Raw genomic sequence first — 24,860 nt, 5'->3', positions numbered from 1 at the left:
CCCTTTCTGAGCCACAATTGTCAACAATCTAGTAGTTCTAGACAACTTCTAAGTTTGCACAGGTCTTCTGACGGATTTAGGCCCATCCTTCCTTTGCAAACTATTGTAGCTGGTCCAAATTGCATGGTTTCCGAGCATGGACATTCACTTTGAGCACCCGCTGCAGATTCTCAATAGGATTGAGATCTGGGCTCTCTGCAGGCCACTTCAGGATCTTGGTTTTGGTATCCTTGAGAAACTGTTGGACTAATATGAATGTATGCTTTGGCTCATTGTCTTGTTGGAAGACCCAGTGACGACCTAAGCCTAGATGCCATTCAGCTGAACAACGCTTTCTGTGCCTGAGGCTGCAAAACAGCCCCACAGCATGATGCTCCCATCACATTTAACTGTGGGAACTATGTTCCTAGGATTGAAGGCATCTTCATTTCTTCACAAAACAAAAGCAACATCCTTGTGCCCAAACAGTTCCAGTTTAGTCTAATCGGACCAAAGCACAGACTTCCACAACTCACCTTTACCTTTCTGATGTTCACAGGCTGTGTTGTGTCGCTTTATGAGTAAAGGGATTTTTCTGGGATGAAGGCCCTGAAACCAACCACGATGAAGCGTCCTCACAACTCTGTTCCTTGAAACATCAACTCCAGTAGAGGCCAGGTCACCAGCAATCGTCCTGGTAGATGTCCAGGGCTCCTTGCTAATAATTTGACTTTCATGAGCAATATAATGAAAACAGTATCACCACTGGAAGGTAGCAAAAACTGATCTAAACATAGAAAACAACCTACCTGTTCTTTTTCTATGTTTAGATAGTCAGGGCTCCTTGCTGACATCTCTAGAGTTCTCGAAATCTTGCGCTTACGGCCACAGCGAGGTTCGTTTCTTACTGAATTTGTCTCCTTGTACTTGGCAATGATGCAATGAACAGCAGTTCTAAACACAGTGAATCGCTTGGAAATGGCAGAGTAGTTTTCCCCCTTATCATGAGCCTCTACTATCTTCCTTTTGAGCTTCAGACAGATTGGCTTTTTCTTTGGTATGGTGAGTAACAGTAATCCCCAGGCCCGGATTTACATCACAGGAGCCTACTGGCACAGATGTCCTGGCACCCTAGCCTTCATCCTCCATGAACCTACAAACCCCCGTCAAACTGCACCGCAAGTAATCTGGATGGCCCAGCTGTCACTTCTCCCTTGCTTCCCTTGCCCGCCATAGGTAGCTACAGGTGCCCCTTAGTATTAGGTAGGCAGAGGAACCCTCAGTGTTAAATAGCTAGTGGTGCCCCGACTGAAGGGAGATCTCATCAGTGGAATGCCAAGACCCAGGTGAGTAATCCCTCATTTACATTGTCACCAGGACTCTGCATAGGGAAGGAGGGATGTAGACGATGGAGGCTGGCACTGCAGTAAATATAAGCTCTTTATTGAGATAACAATAAAAACATGGGACTATTTCGGCTTGAGAAAAGGCTGGAGACCTGAAACAGCGGGCTGTCGCCGCATAGCCCCATGTTTTTATTGTTATCTCAATAAAGAGCTTATATTTACTGCAGTGCCAGCCTCCATCGTCTACATTGCTACTGCCTGGGCCTAAAGGAGTGCGGAGTCCATTGAGGCTTGGGCACGCAATCCCCTTGGAGTGAGTGCCACACTTTTTATCAGCTGTTGTTTAGGGAAGGCGGGAGGGAGGCACTAGGGGAGGGGAGTGAGCTGCCTTTCCATCATCAAGTGCCTGTAGGCATGCGCCTACAGTGCCTTATGGTAAATCCGGCCATGGTAGTCCCTCTTATGTGTTCAGGTGCCATGTTCCGTGGAGTCTTTTCATGCTGATTGAATTTGGTTTGAAGCAAATTTAGGAAGCCGACTGACTGCGCAGTTGTGGTTTCAAAGCTGATTGGTTAATTAATGGAGTTTTGAAAGCAAACATTCACATGGACTGTGCACAATAGAAAAGGTATCGTAGTGCTGCACTCCTTCAAGTAGCAGTAGTACAGTGAATAAAGTGTAAATAGAACAATCTCTCACCACTGCTGCGTCTCGTACTTGCTGGGCTTCTGGACGTGTGCTCCATTAACCACTTGATGACCCACCCTTTACCCCCCCTTAAGGACCAGCGCTGTTTTGAGTGATCTGTGCTGGGTGGGCTGTGCAGCCCCCAGCACAGATCAGGTTTCAGGCAGAGAGATCAGATTGCCCCCCTTTTTCCCCCCTATGGGGATGATGTGCAGGGGGGGTCTGATCTCTCCTGCCTGCCTGGGTGTTGCGGGGGGGGCACCTCAAAGCCCCCCTCCGCGGCGAAATTCCCCCCTCCCTCTCCTACCTGCTCCCCCCCCCCGGCGATCGAGGCTGCACAGGACGCTATCCGTCCTGTGCAGCCAGTGACAGGACGTCCCCTGTCACATGGCGGCGATCCCCGGCCGCTGATTGGCCGGGGATCGCCGATCTGCCTTACGGCGCTGCTGCGCAGCAGCGCCGTACAATGTAAACAAAGCGGATTATTTCCGCTTGTGTTTACATTTAGCCTGCGAGCCGCCATCGGCGGCCCGCAGGCTATTCACGGAGCCCTCCGCCGTGATTTGACAGGAAGCAGCCGCTCGCGCCAGCGTCTGCTTCCTGATTAATCAGCCTGCAGCTGGTGACGCAGTACTGCGTCGCTGGTCCTGCAGCTGCCACTTTGCCGATGCACGGTATAAGCGTGCGGTCGGCAAGTGGTTAATAAGTAGAACAAAGTAACTAGTAACTGTCATTATTCCAAACATAATGTGAACTAGGGGAGTAACTACAAATCACTGCCCCGTCCCTCCCAAGAAACTTTGGATGCCCCCCTCCCCCCCTTTCTGCACAGGTAAACTGAAAACCAATATTATTCAATTGGCTAGTGCACACCTGAATGTGTTTTCCCCATGCAGATAAAAACAGACAGCAGTGAAGCACTGCATGCTTTTTCTCTATCAATTAGCTTCTGTGATAAAACGTGCATGTTTTCACACATACAGACACACATGGGGCTTGATTCACTAAACGGTGATAACTCAAATATCACACCATATCAAAGATATCACACCTTATGAAAAGATATCACACCTTATCAAAGTTAACACGCCTTATCAGAGCAGCATAGCGAGCGCTACGAACCCGCAGGGGCTCAGGGCAGGGCGAGTGCCATTGCCACTTAGCAGGCATACGTTTGTAGCTCTTTCTATGCTACTCTGATAAGGTATGTTAACTTTGATAAGGTGTGATCTTTGATAAGGTGTGATATTTGAGTTATCACGGTTTAGTGAATCAAGCCCATGGTGTGCAGAAAACGCATACAGAAAACCGACAGATGAGTGTACTCCCAGCCTCAGCTTATTACACTCACTCCATCCTCCTCTGATGGAGCAGAACAGGCTCTGCAAACTTCTTCAGCATCACTACAGTACACAGCACTTGGGGAGGGGTAAAGAGTTTGGGGGTGGGGCGCTGTACACAAGAGCCTGCTGCACACTGAATAGGGACTGTCTACAAATCTTTGTATAGGAAACCTTGTATGATTCCTTATCAGTGGCTGAGCAGATGCAGTCATTAGACCAATTGTAGAGAGTGCAGAAAGTTTTTTTCTCTCTGTGCTCTTGGTTGTCAGTCTCTCAGGACAGGGAAAAGAAACTTCACCCCCCGCGGAGCCCCCTGCAGCTTCTGGGCCCCCCTGTGGCTGCATCCCTTGCAGGGTCTATTGTTACGCCCCTGATGTGTGCCCTTTTATATGGAATCTGCACAAATTGGTCATAAAATGTAATCTGATCTTAATCTAAGTCACAGCAATAGACAATCATAGTCTGCTTAAACTAATACCACACAATTAAATGTTTCCATGTTTCTATTGAGCACACCATGTAAACATTCACAGTGCAGATGGAAAAAGTTTGTGAACCCTTGCATTATATACTGTATATGATACCAGTTGACTAGCAGTCCTGCTTATCTCTTTGGCATCAGTAATGTCTGAATCACATCCCTGAAAGAAGCATGCAGCTAATCTTGTCAGATTTTTGACTGATCTTCATTTCCTATAGCTAAAAGTATTAAAAGCAGAAGATCAACAGGACAGCCAGGCAATGTGCATTGTTTAAAGATAAATAAATATGTCCACCTCCATATGTCTCTCACCTTGGGCTCCCTTTAAACAAAACCCCATCCAGTGAAGTCATTATAACTTTTTCAGTGAACACAGTAAATTCCGTGTTTATCTTAGGCTGTATATGCTGTATATTCGATTTAAATGCATAAGAACTGGAGCTGTTTGTCTGTGCATACATGAGTTTGAAAGTTTAAGTGTGTTTGTGTATAGCTATGTATGCATGTATATATGTATGTGTGTATGCCAGTGTGTGTGTATATGATTGGAGAGGTGAATGAATGTATGAATGTTCATGCATGCATATATTTAAATATTTGTGTGTATCTATGCAAATATGTGTTATTTAGTCCATCTCTCTTACACGCACACACTTTTTTGTTGTGCTGTTATAAAGCTGTGGTCAGCACATTTTTTAGATCTGCATTACATACCATATTTTTTGGCATATAAGACACACTTTTTCTCCACCAAAAATGGGGAGAAAAAGTCTCTGTCTTTTATACAGGGAGTCCCCGACTTACGAAAGCCCCCAGATGCAAACTGCCGCCCCACCACAACAGCAGGGACTCCCTGCATTGTTCCCTCGTTTGTCTCTGTCTCCCCCATGTCTCCCACTGAACCCCTGTGTCTCCACTCCCCGTGTCTCCTGCTTCCCCATGTATAATTATCAGTGTTGGGAGCATGTCTCACCTAATCCATGGATCCCTCAGTGATCACATACCTCTTCTCTCCTGCATGGCTCCCCTAGTATTGGCTTCTGCTGATCATGTCATCTGCAGAGGTGAACACTAGGGGAGCTGTGCAGAGCAGAATAGGTCTGCAATCACCAATGGAGCTATGGATAAGGTGAGACATGCTCCAAACACTGCTAATTATACACGGGGGAGCAGGAAACACGGGTCAGGGAGTGGAGAGAGACATGGGGGTGGGAATGGAGACACATGGGGAGGGAGTGGAGACACAGGGGGAGCAAAGGACACATGGGGATACACTGGGTAAAGAAAGGGGGACAGAAAAGGGACTCACGGGGAACAGAAGGGGACACACTGGGGGCAGAAGGGGACACACTAAGGGCAGAAGGGGACACACTAAGGGCAGAAGGAGACATGTGGGGGACAGAAGGGGACATGTGGGAGACAGAAGAAGACCCACACACAAACATCAGGCTGCGTGATTATTGATGCAAACACGCTCGCTTCCCGAAGAGTAAATGGTGCAATCGCAGCTAGTGGAAAATGCTGCTTGTGGGTACGCACCGCAGCGCGATTGTGGGTGTACGCGCAGGCAGCAGTGAAAAAGGGCCCTAAAGGGAATACTTCTTGTTCCCTGCTACTTTGGACAATACCAGCCAACATCTAGATAGCATTGTGTAGACCAAAAGGAATGCAGCAGGACAATTCAATTAAGCCTCCGGTGGCAGATTCAATTTCCAAATTACCTGTTAATCATTTATATAGGGCCATAATAACATCTTTATTCCATAAAAGTTAAAAGTAGTGCACTTACAAAGTTTCTTTAAAAATGCACATATCAAACTCCATCACATGTACTCCAGCGTCTCGTCTGCTGCCCCTGATGAGTCATCATTGACGAAACTAGTCGGTCAGAACTTGGCAGCAGACGAGTACATGTGATGGAGTTTGGTATGCGCATTTTTAAAGAAATTTAGTAAGTGCACTAATTTTAACTTTTATGGAATAAAGACGTTATTACACTATATTTGTATCCTCTTGAGTTGAAGGTTAAGAATTGGAGGTTAACTGGACACGGCAATTCCTTTCTACAAATGCATTAGCTGGTCTGTGTTGGGTCAGCTTGGAAATTTGGTGAGAGGCTTGTATATCTGGCTTTATCCTATCTAATCCATGGTGCTGGTTCACACTAGAGGTTGGATGTGCGTTGGAGCACTAGAGGTGTGATTACAACTTAAGATACTGCACTATTGTGTTTTGCATCTTCTATCCCTATATGAGGTTGGTGGAGAATCCAAGAACGCTGGAAGGAGAATCATATTGCTGACTGGGCCACATGCGTAGTTTGCTGATCTGTATGGATTGGCATGGATTTCTGGTGAGCACATTCTGATTGCTTATATCTGGCTATATCTTATTCAATCAGCGGTGTTGGTTCACACTAGCGGATGGATGTGTGTGGGAGCACTGGAGGTGTGACTACAACCAAAGATACTGCACTATTGTGTTTGCAATTTTTATCCTTGTTTGAGGTTTTCAGAGGCTAAGAACATCGGAAGGAGAATTATATTGCTGGCTGGGCCACATGCGTAGTTTGCTGATCTGATCTGAATCAGATGAACTGAATACATTTTATTGCAGGTTTGACACTACCAACAAAAGCCAAACACAACAAGTCAATTTGCATCTCTGCCACAGGCAAACTGAACACTCTTCCTGCCAGCCAACGTCTCCTCCCCCTGCGGTGCCTCAGCAACTACACAACACAGGAGGCCAGACACAATCTATTGACCTGTCCCCAGATGTGCATGCTCTAACAATATGCCAATCAGATGTAAATGGGCTCTTTAAAAAACAAAACACCAGGAAAGCAATGGGACCAGACGCTGTGTCTGCGAAATGCTTGAATCTCTGTGCCGACCAATTAGCACCTGTATTTACAGACATATTCAAAGCATCTCTAGAACTCTCAATTGTTCCTGCCTGTTTTAAAAGCGCAACTATTGTACCAATTCAAAAAAAAACAAAAAAACCTACATGTTTAAATGATTACAGGCCTGTTGCCCTGACATCACTGGTCATGAAAGCATTTGAAAAACTGATAATGACTTATCTGAAATCCATCACAGATCCCCTGCTGGACTCTTTGCAATTTGCCTACAGGCCTAACAGATCCGCAGACGATGCCGTGCACATGTGTATGCATTATGTACTACAGCATTTAGATATTCCAGGAACCTACACCAGGATTTTATTTATAGATTACAGCTCTGCATTTAATACCATAATTCCATCACTGCTGCACAGCAAGCTCTCCCAGCTACACATACCTGAATCCCTCTGCAAATGGATAACCGACTTCTTAACCGACAGAAGACAGCGTGTTAGACTTGGTAAACTCACATCAAGCTCTCTGACAGTCAGTACTGGTGCACAATCCAAAGTCTGTACAGGTAATCCTGCGCTCACATGTATCTCCTCCACTCCGTGATAGTATTATACATAGAAAAAAGAGAAAACACAGAACATAGCATAATACTGTTTAAATGACCTATATCCTTTATACAGTCCCCAATGCCTTGCATGCACACATAAATCCACCAACGGTCAGTTGTCATACGCCCTCACCGTGTGGTACCATTTACCGTGCCACACCCAGCAGAAAGAGCCCTGTGCAATAAGCACTCAATCAACCTTGGCAGAAAATGGTGGAAAGACAGGCACTTTCCGCAGTGATTACACCATAAACAGGGTCTTGCAGGTCCTCACCCTCTACCGTGGCCGCCCAGGCACAGACAGCAATAAAAGCACAGACCCACAGGTTCGAATCACCTCCTCCTGTGTGTGAGTTCTTAACCACCACCACTAGCTTCTCACCTTTTCGGCTGCTGCCCAAATTATAAGACAGCAACCACACTTATGACTTTTATCCCCGGCACTCTCCTCAGCGTTTCTTCAGCGGAATACTAATCTCCCAGCAAAAGTGCTCATCCAACCTAATGACTGAAGGAGCTCAACATAGTGTAAAACTGTATTATTTATTAAAAGTTAAAAAGTAGTGCACTCACATCTCCCAGATAAAAACAGCGCATATCAACAAATGTAATCCAGCAAGCCGACTTGTCCAACGCCTCTAAGCTCCGCCCAACGCGTTTCGTACCTCCGTACTCATCAGGGGCTGGAGGCATATGGGTAATCGGTGTTTTTATATCCACCATCCTAATTCGTTAACCTGCCGGCGTTATGCCCATAAACAAAATGGCCGCTTGAATACTTCCGCCCTCAATGTTTCCCAGCAGACTCTCACTGCTTCCTATCCCAGCATCATCTAACCCAATAGAAAATGTCTACGTCAGACCAGGCGTTTCTCTAGTCCCATCACCTGCCTACAATGGCAGAGCTCCGGTCCGTCCCACCTCGGACGTCATGAGATTCCGCCCCCCGGCATCATTCCGTAAACATACGGAATCGGCTCATAGGATTAAACAAAGGGAGCCGATTCCCATACAGCAAACTGCAATTAAACCTGATGTGTCTTACCAGTTAAATAAAGATAATATAAAAAATATATAATAAAAAATATATAAAAATATAAAAGGGGGGCCCAGGTATACAATGTATACATACATATAAACCCTCGCCTCGAACCCCGTTGTGCACCCCCAATGCATAACAAACCATACAGATCGCATAACAGCATAACTAGTACATAAATCAACTGACTACACATTACCCAAATAGCATAAATTATATGACAGCCTCCTATTCATGATAATCCCACTCAATGCCCCAAGAAAGTAACACTGTACCTAACAGGTCCATACTATATGCACTGCGGGGAAAAGGGGGGTTGGGGGGGGGGAAGGGGAGGGGAAAAGACGGAACAGGGGAAAGGGGGGTTGGGTATAGGGGAGGGGTGGGTTGGGGGGGGGGGGAGGGGGGTTATTTCAATGCACCTGCAGCGGGACAAGGGGGAGTCTACCAACCTAATATCTCCCACTTTAATCATCTGATATAAAACAATTGAGATCAAACTCAATATTGAGACCCCTTGGATACACCCCAGGGCTGTGTGCTTTCCCCACTGCTGTACTCACTTTACACCAATGACTGCATCTCACCAGATCCATCTGTTAAGGTTCTGAAGTTTGCAGACGACACAACAGTTGTTGGTCTCATTCAAAACGGGGATGAGTCTGCATACAGGCATGTGGTGGGACAGCTTTCCTCCTGGTGCAGCAGCAACAACTTGGAACTAAATGCTCTCAAAACCATGGAGATAATAATAGACTTTAGGAGATCTCCCCCCCAGCACCTCCCCTTAACCATAAATGGATCCACAATAACCCAAGTAGAGTCATTCAAGTTTCTTGGGTCCACGATCTCAAACGACTTAAAATGGGACAACAACACCGCCACTATTGTCAAGAAAGCACAACAGAGAATGTACCATCTGCGGCAGCTGAAAAAGTTTGGCCTACCTCAAAATCTAATGGTGCAGTTCTACACTGCAATCATCGAATCCACCATAACATCATCCATGACTGTATGGTTCAGCTACTGCTCAGCATTAGAAAAGGGGAGGCTGCAGCGCATCATCCGATCAGCGGAAAGGATAATTGGCTGTAGCTTACCTTCCCTGCAGGATCTTTACACTAGCAGGTGCAGAAAGAGAGCATCCAAAATTGCCTCTGACCTCTCTCACCCAGCTCACTCCATCTTCCAGCGCATGCCTTCAGGAGTAAGATTGCGGTCAATCGCTACCAAAACCTCTAGACACAGGAACAGTTTTTTTCCTCAAGCGGTAGCCATACTTAATGCTGAACCACGTTAGAGCTGCTAGGACTGAAAGTAATCAGCACAGAACTAAACATGAACAATTCTCACATTGCTTACTGCCACCATACTTATAATGTCCTTAACTTGTAATATTCACAATGTCTGTCCTTGTATTGTTTTTGTTTGTGTTTGTTAAGCAACTGCCAAGACAAATTCCTTGTAGGTGCAAACTTACTTGGCGAAAATAAATTGATTCTGATTCTGATCTGCATAGATTAGCCTGGAAATTTGGTGAGCGCATTCTGATTACTTTTATTACTTTTATTACGGAGTTTTAATACAAATGAAGGCATTTTGGAGTCTCAAGCTTATTGTTGGACTTTAACACATAAAAGTACTGTCCATTATTGAGTTTATGATAACTGAATGTTGAGCGCTAAACCATACATCATAATAGCATTTAAAGGGACATATACCTATTTTTCTGGTTAGAGCGATCCATGTACTTTGAAGTGAAGTGTGGTATATTGGTTTTATAAGAAACGCACCCCCTTTCTGCATAATTTTTAATTTTCACTTTAAATGTAAGAAGATACCCTAAGGAACACTGTACAAAATTATATTGCATAAAATAATCTCATCTCAAATCGTCTAGCCCGAAAGAAACATATTTCACATCATCTGCTTAGGTTTAAGGACAGGTCTTGTCTAACCAACATACTCAGCTTTTATGAAGTGGTAATGTCAATCTAATCTTGGGAAATAAATAGTTTCAATATGCTTGGACTTTTCAAAAGCTTTTGACACTTCCCCACAACATCCTCAGGCACTGGGGAAAAGAATGGAGAAATGTGTGGATGTGGACAGATAATTAGCTAAGGGGCAGAAGGGGAAAGAGAGGTAGTGAACAGATCAGTCTTTAGTAAAATATAGTTATATAGATTTAGGCATTGGGTGGGGCTTAGGGCAAAACCTGGATAAGGCTTTTATTGCGACTTGGGTGGATCTATGTGTACTTATTTCTGTCAGGAATGTTGAAGGACGTGCTGTTTTACTAAATTAAAAACTCTGCTGTGCGCTATACTCGCCCCATCTTATGTTCCCATCCTGACTACCAACATCTTGATGCAGCTGCTCCTGCCTATCTCCTGCGTTATCATCCCCTTACAAGTAACCATTCTCTGAGGATAAACATCCTCACTGATAGGACATACGGTAGGTCAATTAATCAGAGGCACAAGAAAGGCAGAGGCAGCAGTGTCTGCCGCAAGAAGCAGAGTCTCAGGGTGTGCAATGTCATTTTAAAAAATAGTTTTAAATGACAATAAAAAAATGCATAGATTCTACAAGTTGTGTTCAAAATTATTCAACCTTCACAGAAATTGAGTGTTTTGGCCAGTTTGACATTGATTTTGATAATTTCAGTCATCTTGTTTACATCAAAAGAGGCACTTGTAAATCAGACAAATATAACATAACATTTATAATGAAATAACCACAAATGTCTTTTCTGTGCTCACATCATTACCAGTTTTATTCAACCCCCAAGTGACATTCATTCTTAGTACTTAGTACAACATCCTTTTCCAGTTATAACAGCTTTTAAACGTGAAGCATAGCTTGACACAAGTGTCTTGCAGCGATCTACGGGTATCTTAGCCCATTCTTCATGGGCAAAAGCCTCCAGTTCAGTCACATTCTTAGGCTTGTGCGCTGCAACTGCTTTCTTTAAGTCCCACCAGAGGTTCTCAATCGGATTTAAGTCTGGTGACTGCGATGACCACTCCAACATGTTCCAGCCTTTAATCTGCAACCATGCTCTAGTGGACTTGGAGGTATGCTTGGGATCATTCTTGAAAGGTTGAAAGGTCCAGTGTCTCCCAAGCCTCAGATTTGTGATGGACTGCATCACATTTTCATCCAATATCTCCTCGTACTGAAGAGAATTCATGGTACCTTGCACACGTTGAAGCTTCCCTGTACCTGCAGAAGCAAAACAGCCCCAAAGCATGATTGACCTCCCGCCATGCTTCAGAGTAGGCAAGGTGTTCTTTTCTTCATAGGCCTTGTTCTTCCTCCTTCAAACATAGCGTTGATCCATGGGCCCAAACAGGTCTAATTTTTTGTTTCATCAGTCCACAGAACACTATCCCAAAGCTGTTGTGGTAGTGTTCTGTGGACTGATGAAACAAAATTAGAGCTGTTTGGGCCCATTCTTTGGGCAATGCCTAGGTCTAGGCAGCAATCGCCTGCATTTTCCCGCAATGTGCAAATGCACGCAAAATGCTCATAATGCTTCCCTAAGATATTTGCGCTAAAGTTGTATATTGTATATTTTTCCATGTGCTGAAAAAAATACTGGCTTTGTTGCTTTTTTTTCGCACACCACACTTGATTCCCTATTGCTGACAGTCAGCTGCTGTCAACTGGCTGATGGGGAAGTGTGCCAATACTACAAAGAATCGTCCACAGAAAAATGTAGCAGTTTTCCAACATCTCAAATGTGATCCATGGCTGAGTCTTGTAAACACCACTAGACTACTGGAAGTAGAATATACTAGAATAAACTACTAGAATTCCAAGAAGAAAGCAGTGTTCTTTAGATGTCTATTTGTTCATGTTTATTCTAAGGTAGATTTGTTTAACAAAGTGATATGTGGATGAATTTAGGTCGCCTTAAAAAGCAACATTGAATAGTTGTTTTCCAAATGAGAAACTAGTATAATAGGGTTTTTTGTGCACAGGTACAATGTTTATTCCTATGTTCAGTTTTAATACAGCTTAATTCAGTGCAGAATTAATAGGGATTGATACTGACCTCTTTAAAACGCGTACAGCACATTATTTAAACTTTAATTATCGGAAGGGTTAAAAACTGAATAATAACCAAGGGTTCAACTATTAAGAGGCCTGAAAAAAAGCGTAAAATTTGACATAAGGAATACAAATGTAGAATAATTTTTTTCTCCTTTTTTAATTTAAGCCCATGCCAGTGAATCAGGAAGGTATTCATTTGATTTTGCACATCGAGACAGTGATGTTAATGTTATGCTAATGTAGTAGGCAATTCCTAATCTATCCTGAAATGCATGTGTCAGAACTCTTGTGTAGTACAGGTTACTGATGATAAAAAAACAAGCTGTGTTTTTCTTCATATTAAAGGATTGGAGGCAGGTGCCTAGCTCTAAGATTTTTTTTTAATATATTTTCCATCATGAATTTTAAATAGGGCAAACTAAGGCAATGAGGAACTGATGGGCTTTGCCATGAGCGTAGGGGACTTTTCACTAGATGGAAGTGCGACAAGCATTGTGTAGATGTATCAGCCCATATGCTGCCACATTCCTGTTTTTTTATTTTAGAAACCGATCAAGTAGAAAACTGCTATTAAGATTTGATAGCACTGTGCTTGCTCATTATATACAAAATAAATACTGAATATAATGAGGGAGATTTGCTGTGAGGAGGGATTTGATTTCTGATTTAGTGAAGTAAAAGTGTATTTAGTTTTTAATCAGAAAAATATGCAGCTATTTTGCTTTTTTACAGGAGGAAATATGTTATGAAGAGTTACAATGTTATTATCTTTGAGTAAAGGAATAAGACAAAAATGTAAAGATGTTGCAAACTATACTACAAGTATTTTAAATGCATGGTACTATTGGTGTTAAATGTTTCCTTGTTTTAAAATTGTTCCTTACTTAAAGTGTACCCGAGGTGGCAAGTGACATGATGAGTTTTACATGTGTATGTACAGTGCCAAGCACACACGTAACTATGCTGTATTTTTTTCTTTTTCTGCCTGAAAGAGTAAAACTTTTAGGTATGCAAGTGGCAGTTTCTCTCTGAACGGGACCTAGTCAGACTAACATAATTCTCACTGATAAAGAGTTACAGCCATACAACTCTTGACTGGAAGAAAACAGTTTCTGAGTGCAGGGATAGATAAAAAAGGTCAAAAGTTAATCTATTTTATTTTCCGGGACACTGAAAGACCATATCAGTCATATGAGATAATACAACATTAACCACTTAATAACATTTAGGTAGTATATCTATGCCTCATGTTAGGACTGTTCCCATTACAGTGGAGAATATATATACGCCTCCTGCTGCGATCGCCGTTGTGCACTCCCACACTCTCCAGCGCGCGCCCCCCACCCCCACGTATTCTTGTCGCCACCCATTAGCAGACAGATCAGTGAATGGGAACACAGTTCCCATTCACCGGTCTAAGTGCCTGATACCAACGACCACTGGCATCAATGAGATGCCGTGGTCATTGACAAACAGTAAAACATACATTACTTCCTGTTAGCGTGCTAACAGTATGCACAGGAAGAAAAAGTGGTGGACAACTAGTGACCAAAAACTAGTAATACACCTGTCACATACCTGGGGAGCATGACACCTCCGTGTGCCCGGATGGGCGCAGCCCTGGATACCAGATGGGTGTGCCCTAAGGCGACTGCTGAGTGCGACTGGATAATCTGGTGAGGTACAGGAATGTAGGACAAATGGATAGTCAAAGTATTGTCAAGGATCAAAGCCAGGATATCAGTTCATAAGGGAAAGTCTTTCAGGACACAGGAACACAAGGAACCTGATGTGATGATGATTAGGCGGCAACAATCAAACAAGGAAGTTCTTATAAAACATAATGCAGGAAGTGAGCTCACTTGCTCACATGCAAACTGGGATGCATAGCACATTCCAGGCAATAGATGGTGCAGGAACGTCCTAATGTCCTAGAAGGGAAAACAGTTCTGTAGTCAAAGTCCTGAGCTGGTGGGTTGCCATGGGCAACCACATGCTGAGGCATGACAACACCCTACATACACCCTGCATACATTACAGTGAAAAATGAGGTCCGCACAATGTCGGTAAGGTCAAACCAGCTTTATTGTACCAATCACATAGGCTAAAAACCAACACCAAATGCTGACATGTTTCGGACGTTACACGTCCTTAATCATAGCTATGATTAAGGACGTGTAACGTCCGAAACATGTCAGCATTTGGTGTTGGTTTTTAGCCTATGTGATTGATACAATAAAGCCGGTTTGACCTTACCGACATTGTGCGGACCTCACTTTTCACTGCCTTGGACTTTGGGTCAGAGCGGCCCGGTTTCCTGCACTGTCGGTGGTTGGAGGTTTTGAGCGGAGTCCCACATCTTCCAAGTTTCCTGCATACATTACATTACACGTCTAGGTGCAGGAAGATTAGGTGTGAATTTCACCAAGTGCTTGTGATCTGAGCTAAGATGTGCAGGAAGATTACTGCATGCACAGGAGCACCCACAGTGGGTGTAACAGAGATAGTGAAGGGGTGAGGATCTCAGATCACAAGCACTAGGTGAAATTTTCAAAGGGGAGTGCTGACCAGGAAACTCATCGGGGGTCACCACTATTTTGGACAATAGAAGCTGGTTTTCATGGGGGAGTGATGAAGGAACAGGACAACTGAGGGACACAGTAACATAACAGACATAATCAGGGCCGGCCTGCTCATGAGGTGGGGTGAAACATTTGCATCAGGCGGCACATCTGGAGGGGCGGCACCCGCCTGTCGGTGGGTGGGGGGCCGCCCGCCGAGCTGGAGGAGTAGCGGGCAGAAAGGGGGTATTGGGCATAGCGGTGAGGAGGGGGGTCGGACCCCCCCTCCCTCGCCTGGGTCCCTCGATCTGCGCTCCCCTCTAGCTGAAAATAGTTAAGTTCCAGCGTATAGATAAGAGGCAACGGGCGGGGATCACTCTCCTTTTCCACGTTCCAGCGAGCGCTCCATTGACGTTACTTCCTGCGGCGATTTTTTAAATTTTGCCTCAGGCGGCAGAAAGTATAGGGCCGGCCCTGGACATAATCTACTACGAGTAAGTATTTAGCTGATTATGGGCAGCATGGTGGCTTAGTGGTTAGCGCTCTCACCTTTCAGCGCTGGGTCCCCAGTTCAAATCCCAGCCAGGTCAACATCTGCAAGGAGTTTGTATGTTCTCCCTGTATCTGTGTGGGTTTCCTCTGGGCACTCTGTTTTCCTCCCACATCCCAAAAACATACAGATAAGTTAATTGGCTTCCCCCTAAATTGGCCCTAGACTATGATACATGCACTACACCGATATAGACATAGGACTATAGTAGGGACTAGATTGTGAGCCCCTCTGAGGGACAGTTAGTGACAAGGCAATATACTCTGTACAGCGCTGCGTAATATGTAAATGCTATATAAATACTTAAAATAAAATAATATTAAAAATAAATAATTACACATTTTATTTTTTTGTGTTGGTTTCAGGTGAGTTGTCCTTTAACCTTCCTGGCGGTAAGCCCGAGCTGAGCTCGGGCTATGCCACGCAGGAGGATTTCTCAGGCCCAGGGCCGATTTGCGTAATTTTTTTTATTGCACGCAGCTAACACTTTGCTCGCCGCCAATTCGCTGCTACCTGCTGCGCTAGAGGCCCCCCCCCCCTCCGAGACCCCGTGCGCAGCCTGGCCAATTAGTGCCAGGCAGTGCTGAGGGGTGGATCGGGTCTCCCTCTGACGATGACGTCAGTGACGTCTTTGCGATCGTCGCCATGGCGACAGGGGAAGCCCTAAAGGAAATCCCGTTTAGAACGGGATTTCCTTATGGGCAAGCGCACCGGCGGCGATCGGAGGGGTGGGAGGGACATCGCAGGGAGGGGGGCATCATGTCGCTAGGCTAGCTACATGATAGAAAAAAAATTTGCAAAAAAAACCTTCCCGCGGCTGCAGGGCCGCTGGAATCAGACCGCCAGGGGGGGTTAAAGGACCATTATCACAATTTTTTTTTTAAAATACATGTAAACACATACAAATAATAAGTATGTTTCTTGCAGAGTAAAATGAGCCATAAATTACTTTTCTCCTATGTTGCTGTCACTCACAGTAGGTGGTAGAAATCTGACAGAACCGACAGGTTTTGGACTAATCCATCTTCATGGGGGATTCTCTGCATAGCCTTTATTATTTCTAGAGACAATTCCTGAAAAGGATTCATATAAAGATGCATACCACCCCCTATTTGTTTGCACACTTTTTGGCAGTTGGGTAGGGCAACTGTCATTCATTAAGTGGTTTTGAAAATAAAGAAAACCCTGAGAATCCCCCATACGGAGCTGGGCTAGTCCAAACCCTGTCGGTTCTGTCAGATTTCTACTACCTTCTGTAAGTGACAGCAACATAGGAGAAAAGTAATTTATAGCTTATTTTACTCTGGAAGAAAAGTATTACTTATTTGTGTTTACGTTATTTAAATTTTTTACGATTTTTGTAATAGTGGTCGTTTAAGTCCAACCAAGCAGTGTCTGGCATGCACACAAGAAGCCAGCGTTTCAAACCCAGACAGCAAGGTAATACAAATGATAATAATAATATATAATAATAATAATGTAAAACTGGTTAATTGGGTGCAATGCACAAAACTTTGTGAAGTGGACATTTTGAAATATTTTACACAACATGTATTAAAAAGATGAACTAGAGCTTCAAGGTAAGAGTGGTTGAACTGCACAATACCCTACATTATCATCTGATAATAGTAAAACTAATTAAACTGCAGGTACGAGCTTTATGCGGAAAGTAACACTTTTTCTTACAGGTTTTATTGTATAAATAAAGGACTGGACTAAATTAAAAGCGATTCATAGACAGCAGGAGTCTAGTGTTGAATAATTGCATTGTTGACTATAGGAAAAAGTTTAGAAATTGGAATTTTAGCAGATGGCATAATCTTATGGTATCAATGGTTATATTCCTGATTAATTAAAAGGTGATTCATTTGTAGACAACTAAATTTAAATTTGAAATATGTACAACATCTTACCTGAGAAAATGTTGTTTTTTATGTTTCCAGCTAATTCTGTAACTTACATAGGCATGTGTTATCACTTACAGGATCTCACAAAAGTGAGTATACCGCTCAAATGTTTGAAAATATTTTATTATATATTTTCATGGGACAACACTAAAGATGACACTTTGATAGTAATATAAAATAGTCAGTCCACAGCTTGTATAACAGTAAAAATTTGCGGTCCCATCAAAATAACTCAACACACATCCACTAATGTCTAAAATGATGGCAACAAATGTGAGTACACCCCTAAGTGAAGAATGTAAAAATTCTGACAAATTAGACATTTTCCCTCCTCAGGGTCATGTTGCGCAATAGTGTTGCAAAGTCTCAGGTGTGAATGAGGAGCAGGTGTGTTAAATTTGCTGTTATTACTCTCACACTCTGTCATAACGGTCACTGGAAGTTCAAAATGGCACCTCATCACACTCATTATCAATCATAACATTCACATACTGTGAATGTTGCATAGATTTAACATTTCAGTGTGACTTTCCTTACAATGCATCCACTATGTTGCACAACAATGCCCTACTAAGAATGGGGCCAAATACTTTGTCCTGATGTTATTAAAAGGTAATATTACCTTTCATAAAAAAAAATAATAATAATTTAGTGTCTTACTACCATTGTTAAATGCCCACCATAAATTCACTTCTCAAAACAATATTTTTTTCAGGCAGTCCAAAGAAAAGGACTGTGGCTGTAGGCCTTAAGGCAATTGGTGGACAGAAAGGGAAACAATGTAGCACAAAACATAGTCTGTGTACATCTGTAGTTACACAATTATATAAAGTGAGTTTATCTCCAATTTTTTTGTTTCCTACTTGTCACTGCAAAATTGTGTCATCGTTGTTAAAGTGGACCCAAACTCTTGCACAGCATGCAAGAAGAAGATGCTATGAAATTTACGCTGCTTGAGGTCTATTATTAAGCTGCACTGCTATAGCACTGCAAGTTAAATTCAGAAGCGTGAGTTAAGAAAATCAGTTTGTGCATGTGCGGTAGTGCTGCGTAGTGTGCTCTCCTAAGTTGCGCATGCTCCTTTCCTTTCAAGTACTGGGTGCTCCTTTAACCACTTCACAACTGAGGGGTTTTACCCCTTGAGCACCAGAGCAGTTAATTTTAGTGTAAAACTAATGTATTTGTATATGAAAAATGCTTTAGGGTGTAGTTTTACTATTTGGCCACAAGATGGCCACAGTAACTTTTTGTTTATGTGACCTGTAAGCGTCCGGAAGTACACTTACAGGATGCACAACGAGGCTAGCAAAATCACAATGGTCCCGCTGCTTCTCAAAGAAGCAGCCGATCATTGCGGAGGCTTAGATCAATGAACGGGAACGGTTTTTCCCATTCATTGATCTCCAGGCGAGCGGGCGGCGGCATGCATGAGCGCGGGGGCGCGCGCACGAGCGAGCGGGAGCGCGGACAGCGGCGGGAGGTGCGAATATCTCCGTCCCTGGTGTTTACAGCATGAAAAAAGGGACGGAGATATCCGCAACGCTGGGGGTAAAGTGGTTAATCTTCTGCAAGGTGTGAAGTATCACGACCGTGATACTTCATCAGCGCGGACACTACTACTTCAATTAACTTAGTAGAGGCCACGCTGGTGGAGTATCGGTCACGATACTTCACATCTCGTGGCATGTTAAAGAAGCACCCAGAACTTGTAGGGACCACACGTAACTTAGGAGTGCACTCTATGCAGCACTACTGCACGTAGCATGTGCACGCTGAATGTTTTAACTTACGCTGCTGCCATAGCAGCGCAGCTTAATTAAACAACTTGTGTTTAGGAACATCAGCCTGTCTAATTAGTAGTTTTCAGCACGTTATTAGCAAGTGTGACTCAGGGCTGTGAGCTGTGCCACAGTGTGCCCAGGTTCTGTGATAATATGTACAAACTGAAGATTAACCCCTTCTGTGCTCTAGGGAATATGCAGGAAGTTAACACTTCAGGTTTTGGGGTTCTTATTTTAAGATTTCTATAAGTTGTAACAAATAAATGTTTTTTCTCTAAAGGTTATTATGCTGTGGCTCATCTTTTTTTTAGAGCAGAGAGGAAAAAAGGGGCAGTGGTTGTAGGCATGGTGGTGTAAGGGACAAGGGAAATTTGCTCATCAATCAACTCCAGCACACGCAAACTGTAATAGAGCTTCACATGTTACACAAGGTCAAATATGCCTGCCATTTCTTATGTGGTGCTGGTCAGGGCTGGTTCTAGTAACAATGGGGCCCCAGTGCAAAATGAGTCCAGGGCCCCCAAAAGATATCCCTTACCAGAAAAAAGCATAAGAGGCCCTTTGTTGCAGCCAAATTTCCCTCCTGGACCCCTGAGCCAGCTGCTGACCCTCCCTTCCAATCACCACCCAACTTGACTGTGCTCCCGGGGCCCCAGCAGAGTCTTAGTGTTTCACCTGCCCACCAGCACAGGTGAGACACTACTCTGCCAAAGACTCTGGAGAGGCCCCAGAGAGCAACAGTTAAGATGGGAAAAGACACCTTGGGGGCCCCTACAGGCTCTGAGGCCCTGGGGCGATTGCCCCCTTTGCCTCTATGATAGCGCCGGCCCTGGTGCTGGTCATCTATTATAACTGCAACACATTGGAGATGTAATAGAGTGAATGAGCCAGAATGGGTCACCTTAATTTACTTCCTCCTCAGTACAGGACAGCCAGTTTGTAGTGAGCAGTGAAGAAAGACTCTACTTCCTCCTGTACCCAAAGTCCACACACTCTGAGACAGTTGGCAAAACAAATGTGCATAACTATTTCTGTGTTGGGTCAGTTGTGTTCTGTGTTAGGTCAAAACAATCAGAAGAGCAAAGAACTACCATGAACTGATGTTCAACCATGTCTTTCTTCCCAGTAGGAGGAAGACCAATTAGAAGATGAAAAGCAGAGTGAACCAGGGTCTACAGTCATTTCTCCATATCTGAAAAGTATACAGAAAAGAGGTGCTACCTTCTGGTGCTTACTATGTATTTGGATTCAGTCAGGAGCAGGTAAATAAAGAGGTCCTCGACCGAATATAGGTTGAAGACATTGACCAATAGAGTAACAGGCAGGGGGAGACCAAGCCAGAAGTTGCACAGCATCAACATCTTGGAAGAGTGCCCAGAAAAAAACATGCTCTCAATATAGCAGACATCAGTTATCAGCCACATCAAGTCATCCTTCTCTGTCAAGACAGGTATGCAGAGGCAACTGCAGCCGATTATATACTGTATCGAAAAGCAAAATCAGAGACTGCACTCTGAAGGCTTTTTCAATCACTGTATTGACAGTAACCAGATCAAACAGAGGCACATGACATGTTTCGGGTGTAGCCTTTCCTCAGGTGTCATTTTATTTACAGTATGTTCACAAGATGCTTGCTGTATGGGTGTTCTTTTATATCTTGACTTCTGTCAGAAATATTGTCATGTGCAAAACCTTTCCTGAGCACTTGAATGAGCAAGACCAGTAGCGTAACTAAGGAGCTTGGGGCCCTGGTGCAAGTTTTAGCTGCACTCTATTGGTATGGAGTCTCATAACCTATCAAGGAAAGCTGCAGTGTCAGAGAGATGTAATCAATAACAATAACATTGTTAAAAAAAATTGGAGTAAGGAAACAGTTTGTTAATGATTACCACTATTCAATCAAAAAGGTGTTCATTATCAGCATAGCACCAATAAAAAGCTAATAAAATGGATGTAGGTGGGCCCTTGTGGCCCCCTCTGACCCAAGGACCCTGGTGTGGTCCCAACCTCTGCATCTTCTATTGCTATGCCACTAAGCAAAGTCATAAATAATGTGGGCAGAAGGGACATGATTAACTAGTGTAAATGAAGACCCACCACACAAAACAGTGAAGTGCTCACTTGACCAAGAAAATGGTCCAGTGCATAGAGCTTTCAGAAAATATATTATAAAGATGCTGGATTGCTGTGCTGAAAACTGGAAAAGTTGTTCCAAGCCAATGGCATGGATGGTGGTGACAAACACCAAATAGTTTGGACACATCAAAACAAATAGCGATACCACTAGCATATATAACTGATGCTGGCTGGCTTGGGCTGTCCAGTGCTGCCAAACTTTCTGGCGTTTGACATGAGGAGGGGCATATAATTCATCTGAATTATGTTATAAGGCTCAGCTGGTATTTTCTTTCCCAAGTAGATAATTGCCCTTTGGGGTCACCTAAATTAATAGGTTTGACTCAGGTGCTTCAGTGCATTTGCTGGAAGTAAGATATTCAGGGCATCACTTTTATCAAAGTTTATTATAGAAAATCAGTTAAGTTTCTATAAGTCCCTCATGAGGATTGGGAATGTAATCAGGGCTGGGACAAGGCTTCCCAGAACCAGAGGCAGAGATTCTAAAGTGCGCCCCCCCCCCCACCACACAGATACACACACACACAAACAGGTAATTGCAAACTCATAAATATGACTAGATGTGCTCTCAATACTGCAGTGCTCTCAATCTACCCTCACTTCACAAAAGCTAAAGTTAGAATGAGGGCACTGCTGTACTGAGAACACATCTAATCACATAGGCAGCTATTTGATGTGTGTCTGTGTGCGATTCTCTCTGTCTGTCCCTTTCAAAGCCCCCTCCCCCCAACCACCATACCTGCTTCTTTTCAGACATCTAAGTGAGAACAGCTGGTCTCGGTCTTTTCTTTCCGCTGCCCAGTCATCTGTGGGCAGGGTCTTGCTTCACTGAAGGCTAGCAGGGGGTCCTTCCCCCTTCAGCCCAGTTGCATCTCACATAAAACGTGCAATAAGTTTGGTCCATAGGCAACTCTGCAGGTAACTGACACCAGTTCCTTTACAGCAGAAGTCAGCTTCCTGCTGTTGCCTAGCAACTCTATGCCACAGCCGTGCCTGTCATCTCTGTCTTTGATGACAGCGTGGCTGAGCCTGTTACAGCACCGGAAGAAGGGCCAGCTCCATGCTAGATAGGAGGAGGAGGAAACCGAGTGGACTGGAGTAGAGTAGTTCGGTGAGAGATATTGCAGCGCAGATGGGTTGGGAAGAGTCCAATGGAATCGGACAGATGGCAGGGGAGCAAGTGCAGAGCAATGCGCCCTCTAGAGGAAGCGCTCAGAGGCTGCAGCCTGCCCAGCCTCTGCCTCGTCCCGGCCCTGAATGTAATTAAAAGCTGCCACTGGTGCTGACATATTCATGTTTGCATATGCAGTCCCAAGTAAAGGTTTGAGAGTTAAAACAAATATCAAGGAAGACAGTGGACATCCGTTGCCTGGGATTGGATTTAGTCAGAGGGCTTGAGAGTGTCTCATTTATCTTCATTCTTGCCCTCATGCATCATATGACAGCTCAAGCCAATGTGCTACAGGGTACCTTCAATTAATCTCCATTCTATTCTGTAATACCTCTTTTCAACATCATTTGAGAGCAGCATGACATGGATGTTTTTCACAGACACAACTAATAACTTCCAATGCCCTTATAGTATTATCCCTTGCTAGTATAAATAACATCTGATTTTTATTACTGTATATCTGTCAGGCCTGTAGGAATATCCACACACGAATCAGCTCCAATGCCCCAAGCTACCTCCACACGCTTCACCCTATGTGGCGCATCCCTGCTTAAACGAAAGGTGAGAAGACAACACCTACCCAACTTCGGTTACACCCAGGCCTTTAGTGTGCAAGGTATTGCAGCTGAATGCAGGGTGAGCACAAAAACTTCCAGGCCTAAACAAGAACACAGAGTAACAAAGTCCAGCAACAGTCCAGGGTCATACACGGGTAACAGAGATATCACAGTACAGGAGGGCTAGGCAGAAGATAGGTCAAAGAACGTATCCGAGGTCAAACCAGGCAGCAAACAGTCGTAATGATAATCCAGGCAATAGGTCGGTTCAGGCAGCAGACAAGGGAGTTCCAGTAAACAAGCAGAGGTTGAAATCCAGATAATCCAATCTAACAAGAGCAGGTATACAGAGTAACCAGCAAGGTAGAGCTATCACGGGCAACATGCACCTGTCACAGCAAGGTTTAAATACTGACAGCATCCAATCAATGGTCGGCCACATGCACACAACAGCCAATCACATGCAGGCATTAATCCTGTTTAAGTGTCAGATAACAGAGAGTTCAGCTGACACAGGTGGCAATACATGTCAGCTGACTACCCAGTACTGGCCAGCAAAACATTCTGATTGTGTGTCAGCTATAGCATACTGGTTAAGGGCATCGCCTGCAACATGAGAGACCAGGGTTGAATCACAGCCAGGGTCAGCATCCATTTTATTTATATTTATTAAATAAACCCCTGCCTAAGTGTCAGCTGACTATCCTGTCAGCCAACACTATCTCTGTCGCCGTCTCAGACCATACTGCGGCCGAGAGGAGCAAGACATCCGCCCACCAGTGTGCGCAGAGCGATCCCCAGTGCGCGGTCACCAGCGGAGGACAGCTGCTGACATGCAGAAGTGTCAGGACGTGACCCGCTCTTGGCAGAGACGGCCATGTCGCTGGATCCCGGAGGTAAGACCCTTACAATATCCCTGTGCATAAGTTGTCCTGCAAAAACAACCTTCCCCCCAAACATACACACATTTTTGTCTTAAAGAGAATCTGTATTGTTAAAATCGCACAAAAGTAAACATACCAGTGCGTTAGGGGACATCTCCTATTACCCTCTGTCACAATTTCGCCACTCCTCGCCGCATTAAAAGTGGTTAAAAACAGTTTTAAAAAGTTTGTTTATAAACAAACAAAATGGCCACCAAAACAGGAAGTAGGTTGATGTACTGTATGTCCACACATAGAAAATACAACCATACACAAGCAGGCTGTATACAGCCTTCCTTTTGAATCTCAAGAGATCGTTTGTGTGTTTCTTTCTCCCTGCAGTTCTCATGCACTGAAGTTTCAGGCTGCTCTTTTTTCTCCTGCAAACAGCTTTGCCCTTGTCTGTAATTCTTCAGTATGTGAAAGCCCAGCCAGCTCAGAGGACGATTTATCCAGCTTGTAAAAGATAAGAGAGAAGAGAGAAGCTGCTCTAATCTAAATAATACACAGGCAGTGTGCACAGAGGGGCCTGGAAGGGGGAATTCATAGCAGAAACACAACACTGAAGAACTTGGCAGCCTTCCAGACACAGTCTGACAAGTCTGACAAGGGAAAGATACATTGATTTATTACAGAGACTGTGATAGCAGAAAGTGCTGCAGTAAGCCAGAACACATTAGAATAGCTTTTGGAACTTGTAGGATGATAAAAAACAGGATGCAATTTTTGTTACGGAGTCTCTTTAAACTAAATAAGCTGCAACTTGACAATTAGTCCACCCCCTAATGTGGAACCCTAGCCCTCCATGCAGAGCTTGCTTTGGAATATTGCCAGTGGATGCAGAGTGCACATTAGAGTGTGCTTATG

At 44.0% G+C, this 24,860-nt stretch overlaps 1 protein-coding gene across 1 annotated transcript in view; it reads right to left on the bottom strand.

The window, feature by feature from the left end:
• IKZF1 (IKAROS family zinc finger 1) overlaps window positions 1-22,192 on the bottom strand; it is a 296,693-nt gene extending 274,501 nt beyond the window's left edge. Inside the window, exons 1-2 of the mRNA XM_068236523.1 lie at window positions 22,082-22,192; window positions 13,986-14,080 (exon numbers count right to left, since the gene is read on the bottom strand). The gene's annotated coding sequence lies outside the window, so the exon portion shown is untranslated. The remainder of the gene's footprint in view (window positions 1-13,985; window positions 14,081-22,081) is intronic.
• Window positions 22,193-24,860: the final 2,668 nt, after the last annotated feature.

Source organism: Hyperolius riggenbachi, chromosome 5 (assembly GCF_040937935.1).
Source record: "Hyperolius riggenbachi isolate aHypRig1 chromosome 5, aHypRig1.pri, whole genome shotgun sequence".
In the NCBI taxonomy this organism is placed as follows: Eukaryota; Metazoa; Chordata; class Amphibia; order Anura; family Hyperoliidae; genus Hyperolius; species Hyperolius riggenbachi.
The sequence above is the reverse complement of the archived record's forward strand: the minus strand, read 5'-3'. Positions and strand labels throughout refer to the sequence as shown.